This window comes from Dermacentor silvarum, chromosome 2, assembly GCF_013339745.2.
Source record: "Dermacentor silvarum isolate Dsil-2018 chromosome 2, BIME_Dsil_1.4, whole genome shotgun sequence".
Taxonomy (NCBI): Eukaryota; Metazoa; Arthropoda; class Arachnida; order Ixodida; family Ixodidae; genus Dermacentor; species Dermacentor silvarum.
Window position 1 is genome coordinate 52,359,293 of NC_051155.1, and position 7,660 is coordinate 52,366,952.

Here is a 7,660-nt window from a genome sequence, read left to right on the forward strand (position 1 = left end):
GCGGTATATTGGCGCTTTAGTTAATAGGCCCCTGAAGTCTGTGAACAGGATAATTCAAGCCTACAAGTATGAAGGTCGCATTCAGGATGCACCCCGCGCGCCCCGCCCTAAAGCTACCACAGACGATGAAGACGCCCTCATAGTTGCAGCTGCTGTTCGTAACCCTTTCTTGCCAGCCCCAGCAATACGCGAGGACTTGGATTTGGACGTTTCGGACACCACTGTTCGACGTCGCCTGCGTACTGCGGGCCTTCGCAGTCGCGTCGCAGCGCAGAAGCCACTACTAACGGCGGCAAACAAGGACGCACGACGGCAGTTCGCTGACCTGCACGAAGCATGGACATCAGAAGAGTGGGGTCACGTCATCTTTTCGGATGAGTCGACGTTTTCGACGCGACAAGACCAAAGATTGCGTGTTTGGAGACTACCAGGCACACGGTGAGGCAAACTTCCTGCTTTGAAAAGCAATTGTTTTAGTTAACGTCACAATGCCACGCAGGAACGACCCGGACAACGTGCAAGGTGTTTCTGCCAGTGGGAGATCGAGTGTGAACGTGTGGGGTGCTGTTTCAAGATATGGTTTAGGGCCCCTGCAACGTATACGTGGACACTTATCGTCGGAACAATACTGCAACATTTTGAACAATGTGCTGTTGCCATATGCGAGCAGTTTTATTCCCAGACGGTGATTACCTGTTCCAACAGGACCGGTCACCGATACACACGGCGCGGGCTGTCAAGGAGTTCCAGGCGGAGCAGCACATGCAGCTACTGGAATGGCCTCCGAAAGGAGCGGACCTGAATGTGATAGAAAACGTGTGGGGCCGTCTGAAAGCTTCTTTGGCAAGGAAGCCCCTTTATTCCGCGACTTCGGACCAGTTGTGGGCGCAAGTCAGCAACGAGTGGGAAAGGCTGAAAGCCGATCGGGAATATGTTCGATCACTTTACGACTCGTTACCGTCCAGAATAGCTGCAGTCGTTGCTGTAAGTGGTCACATGACTCGCTATTAGATTTGCTCATGTTTTATATTTGTTCTCATGGTCTTGTTAACTTGAATTGCAAAAGTGCAATTTTCTTGAATAAAAAGTTTAATAATTATCCCTCTTACACTCACTTCTTTCCTTCACGCGCCAATCTTCAATCCAGATGGACCTTGAAATGCAGAAGGTATCAGCTCAGCGAACAAAAAATGCGGCTAGCAGACGACGAACAAGCGTATCGATGACGTGATGCGCGCGGTGGAAAGAGTGTTTCGCAAAGCACATGCTGCGCATGTGCAATGTTTCCAACGATGGCTGTTACGCGGCCCTGATAGTGCCGTCGGCCACGCGCTCGCGTGTTCACCCTAACAGTGCTCACCGCTGTACATATACAAAAGGACCTTATTCTAGAGAACATTAAAAAAAAGCAGCTACTGACTTTAGGATTATACTTAAATTTCAGCAACCCATTTCACAGAGTGAATCATAAATTGCTGCTTCTAAAACTGGGGGAAATACGGCTTCCGAGGAATAACACTTGAACTTATCCAATCTTACTTCGAAATCCGACATCAATTTGTTGAAATTAATGGTCGTTTATGAAACGTTTGTCAGCGGGAGTGCCACAGCGTAGCATCCTTAGCCCGATATTTTTATTGCGATAGCAATTATATGGACACTCCAAGCACATTTTTGCCGTCGCCGTCGTCGTCGTCGCCGCCATGATATTCCGTATAAAGTCCAACCACGATAAAATCGTCGCCGCGCGCCGTGCGTTGTGTGTGCGAGTGACAGCGTGCGAGGGTGAGCCGGCAACCGCAGCGTGCGCACGCTAGAGGAAGGCGGCCGGAAGCGCATGGTCGCCGTTCACGCGCGACGAGGCGACGGACACGGGAGGGGGGGGGGGGGGGGGGGGTGCGTTCTGCTTACGAGGCTGCTGCTCACGGAGCTATCTTGAAAGCGATTTGCAACGCGGCGCACGCTGGCGCACGCACCGTATCTTTAAAGCGATCTCCAGACGGCTCTGACCTTTGTATGTGCTGTGCTTTCGGCCGCTCTGTTTCCGTTGAAGCGATACACCGCAGGCACTTTAGCTGGCTGCGGCCGCCGCGCTCGTTCGCGCTAGCGTTTTGACAGTGGTTGCCTGCGGTCGTCGAGTGCGATCTATTCCTATTTGCTTGTGCGCGCTGACACCACGCATGTTAATTCAGTGAGTAGGCGAATGTGTCCAAGTTTATGCAGCCGATAACACTACTATCCCTACTCCGTATAGCTGTCTACTAATTTGCTATCGCAATTGACGCTTCGCCTTTCGGGCGAAACTGCGACATTTTTCCTTTTTTACATTAATGACATTGTGCAAGTTAGTGATGTGGGCAAAATTGTCGCGTATGTAGATGACTGGCTGTTTTCTCTAAAGGTAAAGATTTAAAAGAAATGTCACCTATAGCAAGTTCCGTTTGTTTTAAACTTCGAGCATGTTTGAAGGCAAACGACCTCATTCTTAATTAAACTAAAACCAAATGAGGTATTTTCCATGTTCCGGCAAGTTCTAATGCATCTCTAGATAATACTGTTTTGGGTGCGTGTAATTTTAACATTACGTCATCTATAAAAACCCTAGGAGTAATATTAACAATGAACATGTCCTGGAATGAACACGTCATTCATGTTTTCTTAAAGGTACGAAAGGTTGTTAGTGTATTAAATCGAAATCGAAGTACATTACCGTTTATAATCAAGCTTCTTATCTTTCATGCTCTTTTCCATTCACACCTAGGTTAGCGTTCACACGGTAGTGTTGCGGGGCAACACTACCGCACAAAATATGCTGGGAATACTTCAAAAGAAAGCGATTCGGGTGATAGCAAATGTTTCTTTTTCCGAACACACATAAGAATTTTATCAACAAAACAGAATAATCAGAGCTGGTGGTATATATAAGTTCAAAACACTATGAAGCTATATATAGGTATGCTATGTTGGGAGAACTCGATGCATTCATAACCCTCGCAACTTTACAATCAATGTGCATGTCCATACCGTCACCAGGCACCATGGGAGATCCCATTCTCGCGTACTAATTATGGCTGTGAACGCCTTAATAATTCACTCGCCTCCCTACTTAACTATTTCAACAAACAAATTATTGATGTGTCATGACTAAACAAAACTATATTGTACGTTTCTTCTTATATAAGTTTATTACTAAAGAATCTCCCAGTTACCCAGAAATCCAGATGTAAAGCGCATAATGAAATGCTATACGTTTATCGATTTCATTACTGCGTCTCAGGCGTAAAGAAACCTTGAGCACGTACGTGTGCTCTGGCGCACCCATGCCACACAATGTGACAACTGTAATATGGCCTTGTACTTCTACATTTCTTCTTTTTTATTTTAAATGTGCCGATGGCTTGCTGACCGATCCCCCGCTGTGGGTGTGTGCGAGAGTATAGAAATCATAAGGATCATCAACACGCGGCGGAGTTAGCGGTAGCATGATATCTACCGACCGCCTCTTATGCAACCCCATGCAGCTAGGGGTACGTGCCATAGTAAGAAAATCATAGCATAGAAAGGCGCATGAAAGTAAATGGGCAAATTTGCAGCATTTCATTAAAGGGATACGGACAGAAAAGTTGGCAGGTGGTTTTTTGCGTCGGAACAAAAGTTGAACTGCTGAACATGAGGAATACATGAAGCTGCTTTGAAAAAAAGAACGAGAAACATCTTTTTTTTTGCGATTTTCTGTTGCACCTTGCCTTCATGCGGCCGCCGGCAGAAGCTGAAATTTGACGTCATAACACCCACCCGCGGCCAAGGTCGGCCACAGCCGTCGCAGTGTTTCAGGGGCTGTCGGTCCCTTGCAGCGTTTGTTTAACCCCTTTCGGCGATCTTCGAACGTTGTCCGTCTGAAACACTATCCCCGTAGGCGCTTCACGCAGGTGGTGCGTCTTACATGAGGCTTCCCGCGGTCGTCGCTCGGTGTTGACGCGTTCTTCGCGGCGAAAGGAAATGCCCAGACATTGCTGTTATAACAGCATCGTCGGTGTTGACACGATGTCGCACACGTTTCCCAGAGACGAGAAGGTGCGTAAACTTTGGATACCTGCCTATTATCCTTAGCATGTCCGGTAATCAGATAAACGCGGGCGTTGGGGCGTTCGGGAGGAACCGTAAACGTGAGCGGCCTGTATGGTGCTGCCACCTGGTGGCGCAGGGCTCAAACAGACAAAAACAGCTAATATTGCAGTAACCTAGTGTATTCTACTTCGCTGTTGGTGTATATCTTCGGCAGCAACACGATTACGCCACTGCCGAAAATGTACACCAGGAAATGACCAATAATTCTTGCATAAGTGTCTGGTGCAGAGCGATAGCTTCGCGCTACGGTTCGCAAAAGCCTGACCGGCTCTTCCGTGGCCGCCTGCTCTTCTTCGTCGCTTGACGCGGAAGGTTCATAACCGTAACCGGTAATATTTCTTGCCAAGTTGGAATGGTCCTCGTCTTCAGACGTGTGCTCATCGCTGGTAGACGCAGAAGAACTCGAATCCATGCTCGCGATGGCGGCGTCGGCGCGCTTCGAATGAACGCGGCCTGCCGGCTGGCTATCCCACGAGGGTGTCGTGACGTCACGTGTTCCAACTTCCGCGGGTCCGGCGGCGAGGCGCGCGCTCCCGAAAACGCCAAAAATAAAGCCATCGGCTCAAAAATGAGCTAAGTGACTACTTCTTTTGAGTGTAATCACACACTGAGGCTTTATTTTCAGCATTTTCGTAACATTTTCAGATTTTGTGTCCGTATCCCTTTAACTACTTCACGAAACGTTCGCTTCCTTTAGATTACAAAATGTGCGCTGGATGTACATACTGTTTTTTTTCTGTCTTCTTTTAAAGAGTGAGAAGCAACGGACTCGGCACGAACCCGACCAGCGACCGACCGAGCGACCTAGGCGAAACTACGCGATGGTAGACAAAGCAAGGTTCACTTTAACAAGGGAGCACCATTGTATGACCGCCTTCTAATTTTCGTACAAATAAGTGCCCACAAGTCCTGATAGAAATGTTCATAAACAAATTCTTGGTAATTAGCATTCGGAGAATTATGTTATTCGCCGCAAAGTATGCCCGCCTCACCGAGGAACTCATCTGCAAAAAACGTCATGTTCGCTGCACTTATAGCTTGTTTATAAAGAGATCTCTCTTACTCTCTCTTTCTGTCACCCGTGCAAACAATGGGATCAGCCAAGTGTACGGTGGAAAATATTACGGCAAAACAAGTGCATTGTTGATGTCCTTGTAAGCGATATAGCTTGTGGATCACGACAGGAGACGCGCTGCATATTTCAGTAACAAGCGTGCCCCTCCGCCACCATGGCGGACCTTGCAGGGAAAAGGAGACTTTTAGTAAGCATTAAAACGTGTTCAATCACCAGACACCGTGTGCTTGACCTGATGCACCTCATAGCGCAACAGTACAATATGAAACGCCTCAGTAAATGTCTTGTTGCACAAGAATGGCTCATTCCTACTGCGTGAGCAAGGCAAAGAAACAGACGGTTTTACTCGTATTCTTGTTCGAACATGCCCCATAACTTGTTTCTTCATCCTCGTCCAGAAGATGCGCGCTGTAACTTTTCATAATTCAGTTGTTGCTTGTTGCGCCCCTAGCGGTGGCTTTTACGCGTTTACTGCGCTTTGCCAGGCAAGCGTCGGGTGGAGACTGGATAGACCATCGTGTTTTCCGTCCCTGCGTTAAGGGTTCGAAACCGACCATCGGGCTTTATTTATTTATTTAATGTAATCCTAGTAACAAAAGTCACGTCTAGTGTCCCAAGTTCGCCATCAACGGTTAGAAACTGAAGAACAGCAAAGTGGGGAAATGACCAAAGAAAGCTATCGCTTTAAAAAATGTGTATAGTTCTGTATAAAGCGATTACAGCGTGCTGTGGTGCTAGGCAGAGGGGAATGTAAAAGGTGTGTTCATAAGGAAACCGAACTTTTGAAATAGCGCGCCAACCGGCAGAAGGAGCGTGCTGCGGCTCCTGAGCGGACGTAGCGGCAGGTCTAGACAACAAATTTTCCGCGTTTTGCTTTGACCGCTAGTTGGCGAGCAGCAGCCTCTGAAGTGAACACGTACAGAAGCTGTTAGTCGGATTAGTGACAATGTAAGAGCTTGAAGAACAACGTGTGTACGTGAAATTTTGCTACTACCTTGGCAAAACTTTCACAGAGACATTTCGGTTGCTTAGTTAAGCGTATACAGGGAGGACTGTATGAGTTGCACGCTGTGCTATGCGTGGTTTAAGCTTTTTGATCACGGCAATATGTCGGTCGGTGACGATCTCAAGCCACTTCAACAGATGATGACCATGTCGAGAGAGTTCGTACTGTGATTCATGGAAATCGTCGTTTAACTGTTCGAGAAGTTCCTGACGAAGACAATCATCAGCGTAGGATCATGCCATGAAATTTTTAGTGACAAACTTTAAATGCGTCGGGTCAGTACAAAATTCGTGCCGCGTTTGTTGACTGACGATCAGAAACAGACCGGTGTTGAAATCAGTCAGGAACCACTTCACGGGCGATAAAACGTGGGTGTATGGCTATAGTATGAAACGAAGGCGCAGTCGTCGCAAAAGGCTTCCTCGTCAAATAAATAAATAAATAAATAAATAAATAAATAAATAAATAAATAAATAAATAAATAAATAAATAAATAATAAATAAATAAATAAATAAATAAATAAATAAATAAATAAATAAAGCACGCTTGAGTCGTTCAAACATCAAGGAGATGGTAGTGTTCTTTGACTGCAAAGGCATTGGCCATCAGGAAATTGTACCACGTGGCCAAATCGTAAACAAGGAAGTCCACCAGAGCATTCTGGTGCGTTTGAGGGATGCTGTGCGCAGTAAGAGACCTGAATTGTGGGAATACCAGACTTGGATGTTGCATCATGACAATGCACCGGCTTATGCGTCGCTCCTTGTCAGCAGCTGTCTAGAAAAAACGTCACTCCCGTTGTTCGCCTTGCACCGTATTCTCCCGACCTAGGCCCCAGCAGACTTTTCTCTATTTCTCAAACTTAAAACCACGTTGAAAGGACGTCCTTTCCAAACCATGGAGGAGATTCAGGACACTGCGACAAGAGACCTCCGTGCTATCCCAGAAAATGCGTTCCAGGAGGCTTTCCAAAGTGGACGAAATGATGGGAACAGTGTATTACCAGTAGACTGGACTAATCTGAGGGAAATAGTCTTCATAATATCGTAAAATAAGCAATGAAGATGTTATAGCAAAAGTTCGGTTCTTTTTTGAACACAACTCGTATGTGGATACTGCTTCTAGGTGTTTCCAGAGAAGTCCCCATTTTTCAAGTGCCAACACGGTATCTTTTTGTTTGCCTCTCGAATTTGATATCACAGCTGTTCCACGCGTCACTGTTGTTTCTTCGGGGATAGCTGTTATTTCTAAAATGGTTTAGGAATTTCCTAGAACCTCTTCTTAAATTTTTCGCCCTTTTTATAAAAGAATTTCGGCATGCCCACGGTTGTTTGCGTCATTTAACTTGCACCACCCAAACCTGCACTGTTGCGTTTAGTAAGCACAGAAGAAGAAGAAGAAGAAGAAGGAAGAAAACCGATCAGTTTCGTAGCGTCGTCTTGATATCATA